Raw genomic sequence first — 15,670 nt, 5'->3', positions numbered from 1 at the left:
ATGGCATTTTTACGAGTAACATGGTAGAGGTATAGACCAGGTAGCTGTGAGAGTCAGTGGGTTTGTAATAGACATCAGTGAATAAGCTGTCTCCAGAGATAGAGACTGAGACTGAGATTGAGAAAGGAGAGGGAGCTGTCAGAAATGGACCAGGTAAATTTGAGGGCAGGATCAAAGTTGGAAGCAAAGTTGATGAAGTCAATGAGCTCTGCATGGGTGCAGGAAGCAGCACCCATGCAGTCATCAGTGTAGAGTCGGAAAAGTGGGGGCGTGACACCAGCGTAGGCTTGAACATAGGTTGTTCCATGTAGCCGACAAAAAGGCAGGTATAGCTGAGACCCATGCAAATACCCATGGCTACACCTTTTGTTTGAAGGAAGTGGGAGGAACCAAAGGAGAAATTATTGAAAGCTGGATGGAGGAGAGTGATGGTGGAGGGGAACAGGTTGGGTTTGGTGTCCAGAAAGAAACGGAGAGTTTTGTGGCCTTCCTGGTAGGAGATGGAGGTGTATAGGGACTGGACGTCCATGGTGAAAATAAAATGCTCGGGGCCAGGGAACTTAAAATCATTGAAAAGATTAAGATCATGTAAAGTGTCACAGATGTAGGTAGGAAGAGACTGAATGGGTTGGGGGGGGCTGTAAAACAGTCGAAGTATACAGATATGAGTTCAGTGGGACAGGAGCAAGCAGAAACAATGAGTCTACCTAGTCAGGCTGGTTTGTGAATCTTGGGTAAGGGGTAGATATGGGAGGTGCTGGGTGAGGAAACTATGAGGTTGGTGGCAGTGAATGGGAGATCCCCAGAGCTAATAAAGCCATAAAACATAGGAGCAGAATTAGGGCACCTGGCCTATTGAGTCTGCTCCGCCATTCAATCATGGCTGATCCTTTTTTTTATTCTCCTCCTCAACCCCAGTTCCTGGCCTTTTCCCCATAACCTTTGATGCCATGTCCAATCAAGAACCTATCAATCTCTGCCTTAAATACAGCCAATGACCTGGCCTCCACAGCTGCCTGTGGCAACAAATTCCACAAATTCACCACCCTTTGGCTAAAGAAATGTCTCTGCATCTCTGTTTTGAAAGGACGCCCCTCTATCCTGAGGCTGTGCCCTCTTGTCCTACACTCTCCCATCATGGGGAACATCCTTTCCACATCTACTCTGTCTAGGCCTTTCAATATTCAAAAGGTTTCAATGAGATCTCCCCTCATCCTTCTGCATTACAGTGAGTACAGACCCAGAACTATCAAACATTCCTCGTATGATAACCCTTTCATTCCTGGAATCATGCTTGTGAACCTCCTCTGGACCCTCTCCAATGCCAGCACATCTTTTCTAATATGAGGGGCCTAAAACTGTTCACAATACTCAAGGTGAGGCCCCACTAGTGCCTCATAAAGCCTCAGCATCACATCCTTGCTCTTGTATTCTAGACCTCTTGAAATGAATGCTAATAAGGTCAGTCATGGCCTGGTGCTCCTTAGTGCGATCTTGTTCGAGGGGTATATAAGAGGAGGTATCTGACAGTTGTCACTAGGCTTCAGCAAGGTAGAAGTCTGTCTGCAAGATCAGTGCAGCAACACCCCCCCCCCCCGCCTCCTTTATCCATAGTTTTAACGATGAGGTTGGGATTGGTGCGGAGAGAGTGGCGAGGTGCATTCACAAGGAGTGAGGTTGGAATTGGAGAGAGGGGTGGTGAAGTCAAGATGGTTGATGTCTCGTCAGCAGTTGGCAATTAAAAGATCCAGAGCAGACAGAAGACCAGAGTGGGGTGTCCAGGAAGAGGAGGGTTGAAGACGGGAGCAGGGGTCATCAGTGCAGGGTGGAGAGTCATTGCCAAAGATCTAGGCACAGAGACGAAGGTCGCAGAAGAGCTCAATATTATGGCGGGTGTGGAATTCACTGAGGTGTGGACATAAAAGGGACAAAGGTGAGGCCCTTACTGAGGACAGAATGTTCTTCCTCAGAGAGAGGAAGGTCAGAGGGGATGGTGAAGACCTTAAGGAACCTTAAGTTTGGGTAAGACCAGAATTTTTATTTGGAGATTTTGGAGGGGGATGGGTGTGGCGGACTAGGACACTGTAGATTGATAACTAATTCTTAGAGTTATAGAGCCATACAACACAGTTTCTCACATATAGTGTCCATTTTTTCCATTGCAGCTCTACAGTCCTTTCACTTACCCACATTATCTCTTCTTTCTGTGCCTTAACAAATCAAGTGCTTGTCAAGATGTTTCTTAAATATTGTGAGATTAAACTTCCTACAAATGATAGTTTTTTTTTCTCCCCCCTCATACTACACTGGGATGTTGGGTCTGAATTGTCATCAGGCTTTCAGGTAGACTTCAGCCCAGTATCTTTTGAGGGCATTGAGAATAAACCAAGAGTATTTCTACTGATGAAACATAGGTTGTATTTAATCTAAAGTTAAGTTTTAAAGAAAGTTTGATACAAGTAGCAATCATGGCTTGGAATTGCATGTGCCAGTGTTAATCAGTTGCAGATCCTTGCTGCGTCATGTGAAGTAAATGGAAATGGGCTGTTGCCCAATTTTTTATGCTGTGCTTGAACTTTTGATGTGGTACTTTGGGAAGTTGAGCAGAGATGGTGCTTTGCTCAAATGGACAAAGTACTGATGCACTATTAAAGAGTTTTGGCACACGTTGGATATGTGTATCAGACAAATCATTGACTGACTTCTGCACTCGTCCCCTTGACTAGAACAGGAACGAACACTAGCAAATGTGTGGAAGTAAAACAATCAACGTTAAATTGCTAGAAACTGTTTTATTTGCCACTACTTGATATCTTTAACTTATGATTTAGCTTTACCTTGTCAATCATTCTGTTTAGGTGGTATGATATATTTGAAAAAAATAATAAATGTAGAAACCCCTACAAAGCATTGGAGATACCAATATATACATTATATTCTTTTATGGACATTGTCATACTAACTGCATGATTTTTTTATTAAAAAGGGAGACCAGCACAATTTGTGGAATCATTTTGCTTCCTGTAAAGTACTATGCTATTAAAAATATAAGGCTGAACATGTAGTGTCTCTGAAATTCGGAAATGTTGTCTGCAGTAGGGTGGTTGTGGAGGCCAAGTTTTTATGTATGTTTAAGGCTGAAGTTGATAGATCCTTGATTGGTCAGGGTATGAAGGGATATGGGGGAGAGATCAAAAGATTGGGGCTGAAAGGGAAAATGGATCAGCCATGATGAGATAGATAGAGGAGACAGACTCAGTGGGCCAAATAGCCTGATTCTGCTCCTGTATCTTGTGGTCTTATGGAAAAGGTTCACTTCAAAATACTCCTCAACAGGGCATAGATATGCCATATGAGTCACTGGGATGGTGTTGGGTCTTGATATTTTTGTAAATCAAAAATGAAGTATAAATCTTGCTGCTTACAACTGTTTTTAATTAAGCACTACAAGAACAAAGAACTTAGAGGAGAAAAATAGTGAAGAGCAAAAGTAAACTGTATTAGCAAGGGGGAAGACAGAGACAGATCAAACCAACATGGTTTGGTCCTCTTATGCCAGATTTCTGAAAACAGTAAATTCCATCCAAATTCCATTGCTTGAATTAACCAATAAGATCGCCCCTATTCAAGTAATGCAATGGCTGCCACTGAAATGAAGTAGCTTCCAGAAAGATACAAAGGCAACTGCAACCACTTTCTTTTTAAAAAAAACACACCAAACAATTACATGTAAATAGGTAATTATATAAAATTACAAACATAAGGAAGTTAAACTACAAGGGGAAAATAACAATTATACAGTTCAATCCAGCAGTTATCTGCAGTAGACTAGGGATGCATACTCAAATATTTAATTTTGGTTCTTTTGCCTGTTATATCAACTTGAATAATATCAACTTGACTATTTTCAATCAGTCCACAGATAATAATTAATGGGCCTAGACTACACCTGTGGCTTTTTCATAAATAACCCAATCCCCTGGTAAAAGGTGACATCATTGCTGCAATTTTGCACATTGAGTGTTTGCCTTCCATGATGAAAAGCCACAATTTACACGTGAGCAACACAAAATGCTAGAAGAACCTGCTGATTTCCAGCAACTGCAGAATCTCTTGTGTTTATTATTTACATGTGTGATTTAATTACTGTTTAATTTGTCCTTGAACATTACAGTTGGGTCCAGTTTTCATAATACTGCATGATTTTGTGCATTTTTAAAAATTACAAACGTACTTCAGAATCATCATATATTTGATTGGTATGCAGAAAACCATTCTCTGTTTTAATGAAGATACTAAGTTTTTCTGTTGCTGTAAAGCTTGAAGTGTTAATTTTTTAGAAAAAGGTAAGTGCTTCAAGATTTGAAAGTGCATGAACAGATGAGATGGTCACAAGGTATTGCAGATACTGGAATCTGGAGCAAAGAACTCAGCAGGTTGGGCAGCATCTGTTTGGGACGGGGTTTAGTAACTGTTAATGTTTCTGGTTGAGAGCCTGCATCTATACTGAGGTGCAGATACTGCTTGACATGCTGAGTTCAAGCAGTTTATTTTTCATGATGGACAAGGTGAACTGTACATTACACATGAACACTGTAATGACATAGTGGGACCTATAAGATATGGGTATGTATTTCTTAGCTCCTGGATCATAACTGAGAACTGTCTGAAAGTCTCACCAGTCAGATAGCCCTGCTTATCTGCTTACAAGTGTTCTTTGACCATATAAGGACATGATATCTTCAGCTTGCAACCTTTGAATCTGATTCATTACTCGAGTAAATATAGATCTAATTAAAAACTCTTGCATGATTTTATGATGCTTAAGCATAGTAAATTATTTGGGAAGGAATACACTCAGCACAAACTCTAAAATAGAATGGCATGCAACAGGATAAAGATGATCAGAGGTCGATGGGAGACCAAGTTCAATATCATAACGTGGTACCTGGAAATAGTACACTTGTAACAACTACTTTCGGGTAGGTCTATGTGTAAAAAGTGGGAGACATTCGAAAATGGGGGGGGGGGGGAAATGAGTTAGTATTCAGGACCAGGAGGGTGAAAGAAGAGGACTTTCTGTCCAAGGAACCCTGGATATCAAGGACATAATAACAAGGGATATCAGGGGATGATAGTGGGAGTTGGGGTGGGTAGAGAGAATGAAAGATATGACTGGTTTAGAAAACTACAAGAAGGAGGGGTCCTTCAGGAGTATTTATATTTCTGTTAGAGATACAGTGCAGAATAGGCCTCCTGGTCATTTGAGCTGTCCTGCCTGCAACCCACTGATTTTAACACTAGCCTAATGGTGGGACAATTTACAATGACCAATTGATCTACTAACTGGTGTGTTTTTGACTGTGGGAGGAAACTGGAGCACCCAGAGAAATCCATGCTTTCTCAGATGTACAAACGTCTTGCATACGTATGAGATCAGAATTGAACTCTGAGCTCCACCCCGTGTTGTAATAGTGTCATGGTAAATGATGTGCTACCATGGCGCCCAAGTATAAGAAGTATAGGGAGAAATACAGAGTTAAAAGACAAGGCATGAAATGTCTCAAGTGGTTGAGATCAAGGAAACTTCCAAACATTTTATAAACCTATTAAGGGTTAGAATGTAACCAGGGAAAAAGTAGGGTCCGTAAGGTGGCAAATGGCATTCATAGAGCTGGACAACATAGCTAAAGTCTTAAATGAATACTTCTCATCTGTAGTCAGTGAGAAGGGCATAGTAGTTTGAGAATTTTGGTGTTGGGGGCAGTGAAGTTCTCAAGTTTATTGAAAAAGGAGGTATTGGATATCTTAGCGGGCATAAAGGTTGATAAAGCTCAAAGCCTCTTGAGGTGTATCCTAGATGGTAATGGGGGCTACGTAAGTGCTGTACTATTGTAGTAAAGTCTTATCAAATGAAGGGTTAAATTTAAAAACCCTCACTTCCCTCTTGGGTAGATCAAAATGATCCCCTGACACTACTTTGAGGAAGAGTTAATATAGGCATCCATTAGTCTCATGAGACCATGGATTTGCGCCTTGGAAGGTTTCCAGGGTGCAGGCCTGGGCAAGGTTGTATGGAAGACCAGCAGTTGCCCATGCTGCAAGTCTCCCCTCTCCACACCACCGATGTTGTCCAGGGGAAGGGCATTAGGACCCATAGAGCTTGGCATTGGTGTCGTCGCAGAGCAATGTGTGGTAAAGTGCTTTGCTCAAGGACACACACACTGTCTCAGCCAAGGCTCGAACTAGCGACCTTTGAATCACTAGACGAATGCCTCACCACTTGGCCACGCGCCGACAGGAAGAGTAGGAAAGATCACAGACTTTTCCCTGTATCAGTTTTATCAAAACTGCTTATTTGGTTATCACGGGCTGATGATAGGAGCTTTCTTTGCACAGTGGCGTACAATTAATTGGGATACATCATTGTGGCCCAATTAAACGGCTGCCCCAATTAGCCAAACTTTCATGGAAATAGTTAAAAGGTACAAAAAAGACAAATATTGTTTAACTAAGTAACAAGTTAAGTACTTAAATTAAATTTAGAACACTGCCAATATCTCGACAATACTGTTAAATTGAGGAATTTATCTGCTGTATGCTTTGGATTGACTGTAAGTTAACAAAATCAGCACAAACACCTTGTGTAGATAATGGACTGCCTTCATACAATGAGGATTACATCCTCTGAATCTTGATTTTTCATTGTAATGTTCATTGTCAATGCCTTCGTGATTCCTTACTTGTTGAAGTAGGGAAATCATTTAATTTTAACCCTGTCAGAAAAAGCAGGATCTCCCAGTGGCCACCCATTTTAATTCCACTTCCCATTCTCATTCCGATATGTGTATCCATGGCCTCGTCTGCTGTCGCGATGAGGCCACACTCCGGTTGGGGGAACAACAACTTGTACTTTGTCTGGGTAGCCACCAACCTGATGGCATGAGCATTGATTTCTTGAACTTCCTCCGCCCCCCCAACCCCACTTCATTCCCCATCCCCGTTTCCCTCTCTCACCTTATTGCCTTGCCTGCCCATCACCTCCCTCTTTTATCTTCCATGGCCTTCGGTCCTCCCGATTAGATTTCCCCCTTCTCCAGCCCTGTACATCTTTCACCAATCAACTTCCCGTCTCTTTACTTCACCCCTCTCCCTCCCAGTTTCACCTGTCACCTTGTGTTTCTCTCTCCCCTTCCCCCACCTTTTACCTCTGCTCCTCATCCTTTTTTGTCTCCAGTCCTGCTGAAGAGTCTCAGCCCGAAATGCGACTGTACTCTTTTCCATAGATGCTGCCTGGTCTGCTGAGTTCCTCCAGCATTTTGTGTGTGTTGTTTTGATTTCCAGCATCTGTATATTTTCTCTTGCTAGTGACTCTAATAATAAACACTTTTTATATGGAAAATTGTGGTAACTGATCATCACAAACAATGAAGAAGCAAGCAAAGGTGAAGCTGATCCGAAGGTTGAGGTGTGTGGGTGCGAGACAGTCGGAGTGAGATCGAGGCATGCTCGAGATGGAGTTAGCGTGGGCAAAGTGGTGGAAAAGTCGGAGTGTAGGAGTTTGGAAGCCCATTCACCTGAATTGAGAGTGATTTGAGATTGACCTAAGTGCCAGTCCGATTTGGAAAGGTGGAGTATAGGCCGGAACGCGATGGTGGGGTCCAGGCCCAGAGAATATTGCTTTGATGAGGGCTAGGTCTGAGTATGAGGGATGACCTGGTGTTTGGACAATTTAAACGCCAGGCCAGATGGACTGGAAAGGCAGGGTGTTGGGACCGGAGGTGGGGGTTGGGGCTGGTTCTGCTCCGTGACGTTTATTCCACTCTCCTCGGTGCTGAGATTGTGCCCTGCTCTGCCTGCTTTGGGCTTAGTGTCTGTGAGCTTCGTGACTATTCACCCTGCTCTGTAAAGAACTGACACTGAGGCTATGCGGTTGCCCCGGGCTTCAGGTCTATGGACTTAATTTCATCCTGAATGCTGTTGCTTGCCTTTATTTGTTTTTCTCTCTGCACCTTGTTTGTTCTTTTTTTTTCAAAATTTGATTCTTTCAAGTTTCTTGTTTTGCGGCTACCTGTAAACTGATGAATTGCAAGGGTGTAAAATTTATATATGCTTTGATAATTGTACTTTGAAACAGATATTATGCATCAAATATCAAGTGTGGTCAGATTGAAAAGAAGTTTCCTTCAAAAGATACTTGTGACTATCGCTGCAATTCCACAAGGTTAACTAATATCACATGATATTTATCAAGATATTTTTATTTCAACATGTTAATTTGCTACCTAAAGTGAATTGAATTTTTGAGTTTAATTGTCACACTTGGAAGAATCAGCAGCAGGATTAAATCTTCTTGGAGCCTGTTCTACCATTTTTTGATTATGTACAATTTCTATTTCAAAACAATTTTCCTGTACTATTGTTCTGATCAATCACTCTTTTGAATGACTTGATGGCTAAGTCTCCCATGTAGAAAATTACGAAGGTGCACCTTGCTCTGAATGAATAAATGTCCCCTTGCCTCAGTTCTAAATAGTCTATCCCTTATTTTTGACATTGTAATCAATCTTGATTCTAAACTTCAATATGAGGAAATCTGCAGATGCTGGAAATTCAAGCAACATACAAAAAAAAAATATGCTGGTGAATGCAGCAGGCCAGGCAGCATCTATGTCCTATATCCCTTTGTCCTGTCTCGGCCCGAAACGTCGACTGTACCTCTTCCTATAGATGCTGCCTGGCCTGCTGTGTTCACCAGCATTGTTTATGTGTATTGCTTGATTCTAAACCTGTCCACCAGTGGTAACTGCTTTCCCCACCCCCCTTCCCCTCCACTCCTCAACATCCATTGCACTGAGCCCTTTAAGAATTTTGAGAGTTTCAATGAGTTCTTCTCAGGTGTCAAATAGATTAAATTATGAGGACACTCAGTCCTCATTTATTGTCATTTAGAAATGCATGCATTAAAAAATGATAAAACGTTCCTCCAGAATGATATCACAAGAAAACACAGAACAAACCAAGACTAAACTGACAAAACCACATAATTATAACATATAGTTACAACAGTGCAAAGCAATACCATAATTTGATAAAGAGCAGACCATGGGCACGGTAAAAAAAAGTCTCAAAGTCCCGATAGACTCATCATCTCACGCAGGCTGCAGAAGGGAGGAACTCTCCCTGCCATGAACCTCTAAGCGCCGCCAACTTGCTGATGCAGCACCATTGGAAGCACCCGGCCGCAGCGGACTCTGAGTCCGTCCGAAAACTTTAAGCCTCCGACCAGCCCCTCCGACACAGCCTCTCCGAGCACCATCCTCTGCCGAGCGCTTCGACCCCACCCCGGCCGCCGAGCAACAAGCAAAGCCGAGGACTCGGGGGCCTTCCCCTCCGGAGATTCTGGACCACACAGTAGCAGCAGCAGCAGCTCCATTTCTTCTCATGCAACTAACCCATCATGCCTAAAGCCTCGATAGTGAACAATTAGCGCATTCCTACTATGGCAATTGCAGCTTTTTTTAGTAACGAGAAGATCAAAATGGTACATGGTCTTGGTGTGGTCTTGAACATCCAAAACATTCAATTTTGAATGTTCAGCTGCATTTTTTTATTACTTAAATACTAAGAATAATTTAAAAAATTATCCCCCATTTTCTCTCACTTCCTCACTTGGACAGTCCCCAGGATTGAGGGGGACTTGTGTTCATATGGGTTAAAATGAAAAGAAGATTCTGCCCTTGTGAATACTGTTCCATGTAGGGTGGCAGTCATTCTCTATCTCCTGACACATGGATGAATGAAAAACTGAGGGCTATGCAGGAGGGAAGGGTTAGATTGATCTTGGAGAAAGTTCACCATGGACCAAAGGGCCTGTACTATTCTATAATGTTCTATGATCTATGCCTGTTTGAGAACATGGGTGGTGCATCTATCTAAGTGAAAGGTGTTTACATTTGAAGTTTGAAGTACTAATTGTATAGTCAGATGGGTGGCAGTGGTAGTGCAATATTCTTTACCTGGGATTTAGGGAAGAAAATCATTTATAATTCCTGCAGGTCAAGTCTTTCTGCACTATTTATTTTCCTTTCTGCAACCTCTTGTAATTCCACAATGTATTGCACTGTACTGCCTCTGCAAAACATCAAATTGCACATGTGAGTGATAATAACTCTAATTCTGATTCTATTAATCTGTGCTGTATATGCAAGTCAATATTACAAAAGTATGTAGCTCTACTTGATATTTCTACTTGAAACAGTTCAACTTTTGAATCCGAGATAACATTCTGCAGACTGATCTAGTAAGTAATTGCAATTTATTTCCAAGTGAGTCAATACATTAGTGAGATAAAAACAGGTTATTTGTTCAGCAAGTAAAAATCCTGTTCCCATTCTGACATGTTAATGCATGGCCAATTCTTCAGCCATGTTGAGGGCACAAGGTGCCACACATGAGGCTACTTAACAAGATAAGAGCCCATGGAATTACAGGAAAGTTACATATGTGGATAGAGCGTTGGCTGATTGGCAGGAAACAGAGAGTGGGAATAAAGAGATCCTATTCTGGTTGGCTGCCGGTTACCAGTGGTGTTCCACAGGGATCAGTGTTGGGGCCGCTTCTTTTTACATTGTACATCAACGATTTGGATTATGGAATAGATGGCTTTGTGGCTAAGTTTGCTGATGATACGAAGATAGGTGGAGGGGCCGGTAGTGCTGAGGAAATGGAGAGTCTGCAGAGAGACTTGGATAAATTGGAAGAATGGGCAGAGAAGTGGCAAATGAAGTACGATGTTGGAAAGTGTATGGTTATGCACTTTGGCAGAAAAAATAAACGGGCAGACTATTATTTAAATGGGGAAAGAATTCAAAGTTCTGAGATGCAACAGGACTTGGGGGTCCTTGTACAGGATACCCTTAAGGTTAACCTCCAGGTTGAGTCAGTAGTGAAGAAGGCGAATGCAATGTTGGCATTCATTTCTAGAGGAATAGAGTATAGGAGCAAGGATGTGATGTTGAGGCTCTATAAGGCGCTGGTGAGACCTCACTTGGAGTACTGTGGGCAGTTTTGGTCTCCTTATTTAAGAAAGGATGTGCTGACGTTGGAGAGGGTACAGAGAAGATTCAGTAGAATGATTCCGGGAATGAGAGGGTTAACATATGAGGAACGTTTGTCTGCTCTTGGACTGCATTCCTTGGAGTTTAGAAGAGTGAGGGGAGACCTCATAGAAACATTTTGAATTTTAAAAGGCATGGACAGAGTGGATGTGGCAAAGTTGTTTCCCATGATGGGGGAGTCTAGTACCAGAGGGCATGACTTAAGGATTGAAGGGTGCCCATTCAGAACAGAAATGCGAAGAAATTTTTTTAGTCAGAGGGTGGTGAATCTATGGAATTTGTTGCCACGGGCAGCAGTGGAGGCTAAGTCATTAGGTGTATTTAAGGCAGAGATTGATAGGTATCTGAGTAGCCAGGGCACCAAAGGTTATGGTGAGAAGGCGGGGGAGTGGGACTAAATAGGAGAAAATGGATCAGCTCATGATAAAATGGTGGACCAGACTCAATGGGCCGAATGGCCTACTTCTGCTCCTTTGTCTTATGGTCACTCAGACTGGAGGAGCAGCACTTCGTATTCTATCTGGATAGCCTCTAACCTGATGGCATGAACATTGATTTCTCCAACTTCTGTTAATTTTCACCCTACCCCTTCCCTCTTCGCAACCTGCCTCTCCTTCCGTTTCTCCCATGATCCACTCTCCTCCCCGATCAGATCATTTATCCAGCCCTTTGCCTTTTCCTCCTTTCACCTTTTCAGCTTCTACTTCCCCTTCCACCCACTTGGCTTCACCTCATGTCTTCTAATGTCCTCCTTACACCCCCCCTCCCCCCACCCCCCACCCCCACCATCTTATTCTGGTATGTTCCCTTTTCCTTTCCAGTCCTGATGAAGGGTCTCAGCCTAGAACATCGGCACTTAATCATTTCCATAGATGCTGCTTGACCTGCTGAGTTCCTCCAGTATTTTGTGTGTTGCCCTAGATTTCCATCACCTGAGGAGTCTTTTGTATTTTCAACTAACAATGTCGCACAGGGATGGTTGTTGGTATTAGATTGTATGGGAAAAGTAAACTAAATAAAATGTATTTTGTTCATCTAAAGTGGAATGCCAGGGCAAATCTTTTGTTATATCTTTTAATTTACTCTTCCATATAATGTGATCCACTTTGATAAGTAGTTAAAGTTGAGTTGAACTCTTGTTTGCTTTTCTTTGGATTCCAACGCAGTTCATCCAACCAGTTAAATTAATTTTAATCTCAACCCTTTGGGAAATTCATACAAAAGCTGCACACCAACTGAACAGAAAAATGGTCTGACTGCGAGGAGAAGTCAGACTATGCTATAATGTTCTATGATCTATGCCTGTTTGAGAACATGGGTGGTGTATCTATCTAAGTGAAAGATGTTTACATTTGAAGTTTGAACTACTAACTGTATAGTCAGATGGGTGGCAGTGGTAGTGCTATATTCATGTTCTTTTCCTGGAATTTAGGGAAGAAAATCATTTATAATTCCTGCAGGTCAAGTCTTTCTGCACTATTTATTTATTTTATTCCTTTCTGTAACCTCTAGTAATTTCACAATGTATTGCACTGTACTGCCTCTGCAAAACAGCAGATTGCATGTGTGAGTGATAATAAATCTAATTCTGATTCTATTAATCTGTGCTGTATATGCAAGCCCAAATCCTGTTCTCAGCACTATAGAATTTAATACCTCAATGCACAAAATGTTGCATTCAAATTAAATGTAACAAAGACAGTAAATGTTGAGGAGCAAGGTGATTTTTAAGGTGCAGATTGCAGTCAGTCTTTGTAAAATTTTGTGAAGAGCCATTTTTCAGGAAAAATATCGAGCTTGTTGTGAATTTGCACTAGTGCATTGAGAGGCACCTGGCTGATGTCCTTCCATAAGGCAAACATTCCTATAATAAGAATTGGCCATCTTCTTGGGGTCATTGAGTGTGGAGAGTGGATAAATTACTGGACTTTCCACTCTGGAGGTCATTCATCTCACTATCCTCTGATTTTAATCCATGCTGAATGGGCGAGGAGGCTGTGATTAGATCCTCGTTAGCAATTGATTAACAAAAATGGTCAGTAATCAATTTGATGCGCCCAAGCTTCTTTCACAGTGGTCTTCTTAAGCATGACTTGTGATTTTGAAGATCTAATGAATGAAGATTTCAGCAGTAAAATTATTTTACAAACAGAAATTGAAGTTCTCTTCAAACACCAACTGTCTGTCTTCAGTTTTGTAAATTGCTGATTTTTGAGGTTTTGCAAGGTGGTTCTTTCCCATTTGGAGAGAATGTTTAGTGATGGGTGAGGGTGATGATAGAAAGGAAAGAACTAAATCCTTAGTACTGCTAAACAGGTTAGTTTAAAAGTTGTTTGTAATGCTGTAACTCCAAAACTAATCAAAAGAAAAAAATATGGGGAGCCTGGGAATAGACGTGTGTACTTTGATTTTACTTCAGTGAGGCACACACTTACGACATGGTGGCATAATGATGTGCCATTCTCGCAATTCATACATATAACCCATTATGAATTGTGTAAAGTGGTCTCCCTTTCTACATTGGGTCTCTCCGATCATACAGGAGGCCATTCTGGGAGCACTGGATACAGTATATGATCCCAAAAGACTCACAGGTAAACTTGCCTCACCAGGAAGGACTGCTTAGGGCCCTCAATGGTAGTTGGAGGGGGGGGGGAGGTGAAGGGGCAGGTGTGACCTCCTGTATATCGGTGAGACCTAATGTAGATTGAGACACTGTTTCATAGAGAATGTACACTCCATCCGCCACAAGAAATGGGATCTCCCAGTGGTCACCCATTTAAATGCCACTTCCCATTCCCATTCCAATATGTCAATCCTTGGCCTCCTCAACTGTTGTGATGAGGCCACACTCAGGTTGGAGGAACAATACCTTGTATTCCATCTGGGTAGGCTCCAACCTGATGCCATGAACGTAGATTTCTCAAACTTCTGGTAATGCTCCCCTTCCTGTCCTTCACAATTCCCCATCCCCTTTACCTTCTCTCACCTTATCTCCTTGCCTCTGGTGCTCCTCCCTTTTCTTTCTTCCATGGTCTTGTATCCTCACCTATCAGACTCGCCCTTCTCCAGCCCTGTATCTCTTCACCAATCAACTTCCCAGCTATTTACTTCATTCCTCACCTTTCTGGTTTTACCTATTACCTTGTGTTGCTTTCTCCCGTCCCCCACCAATTAAATCTACTCCTCATCTTTTTTTCTCCAGTCTTGCCAAAGGGTTTCAGCTCGAAATATCAACTGTACTTTTTCCCATAGATGCTGCTTGGTTGCTGAGTTCTTCCAGCACTTGTGTGTGTTGCTTGGATTTCCAGCATCTGCAGATTTTCTCTTGTTGTTATTTACAATATTACTCAAATATTTTGAAATATTAAATACACAACAATGAAGTTAAATTTTAAATATTTTTTACTGAGCTTCTTACTCTGAGCGAGAACCAGTCTCCAGATCTTAATGTAATTTGCAAACAGCAATCAGTTTGATATTGGATTCAGTTTGAAGTTGGATGCACAGCTTTGCAAACAGTGTAATACATTACAGGCTGCCTTCTAAAAGGTCTGCTTTGCAAAGTGAAGTGATCAAGAGATTTGTCTGCTTTAGCCAAACAAAGCACAAAGGAGTTATGTCACATAGCACATTGTAACAAGTTGGGATATTTGTATAGTCATAGGATCAGCCCTCACAGCATTAATTTTGGATGTTTGGGATCTCTGTTGCCAGAAGCTTTTAAGACCATCTCTGTGAGTTACTTTGTCCCAGCAAAGGTATCCAGAAAGCATCTTGTGCAGATGATGTCACCTAGTAGAAAATTGTGTAAGTATTACAAGCATTGGGGATTGTTGGAACTGACAAGGAGAAAGATAAAGATCAAGTCATAGAAAGAAGAACTAGAATTCATTCTTCAACCTTTGGTTTCAGCAATGGATGACTCATTCGCCTGCGACTCATTGGTATGTTCTTCTAGCTCGTAAGAACTGTACCTGTGTTTGGAAATCGTTTGTAGTTGGTAAATCTTTTATAAACCTCACTGCACTGTGAGTTAAATGTGTGTTGAGAATTATTTGGCTAAATTTAAAAGTATTATTAAAATGACTGTTTAAACTACTTTGCTAGCTGGAAGTATCTCCTCCTTGGTAGGTTGGGGGGACTACCATTGATGCAGTGGGTATTGGTAGCTAAACACACACAAAATGCTGGAGGAACTCAGCAGGCCAGGCAGCATCTATGGAAAAGAGTACTTTTATTCCATAGATGCTGCCTGGCCTGCTGAGTTCCTCCAGCATTCTATGTGTTGCTTGGATTTCCAGCATCTGCAGATTTTCTCTTGTTATTGGTAGCTAAGTCTCACTGCAGAAGCTGGACAGGGAAGTAAGCTAGTCCTTTGAGTAGGTGGATACAATGCAACCTCTCTATAGTGTGGGTACCTACAGTATATTGGCTAAGGCTTAAAGTCTTTTGAGTTTAGGGCTTTGTGAACAAAGAACCCAATGCCACCATAAAAGTGTAGAGATCACTGTTGCCCAATTGATCAAAAACTCTGTCGGATCTGAGAG

At 41.8% G+C, this 15,670-nt stretch overlaps 1 protein-coding gene across 2 annotated transcripts in view; it reads left to right on the top strand.

The window, feature by feature from the left end:
- LOC140196220 (plastin-1-like) overlaps positions 1-15,670 on the top strand; it is a 128,868-nt gene that overhangs the window by 3,805 nt on the left and 109,393 nt on the right. The window lies entirely within an intron of this gene.

Source organism: Mobula birostris, chromosome 4 (assembly GCF_030028105.1).
Source record: "Mobula birostris isolate sMobBir1 chromosome 4, sMobBir1.hap1, whole genome shotgun sequence".
Classification (NCBI taxonomy): domain Eukaryota; kingdom Metazoa; phylum Chordata; class Chondrichthyes; order Myliobatiformes; family Myliobatidae; genus Mobula; species Mobula birostris.
The sequence above is the reverse complement of the archived record's forward strand: the minus strand, read 5'-3'. Positions and strand labels throughout refer to the sequence as shown.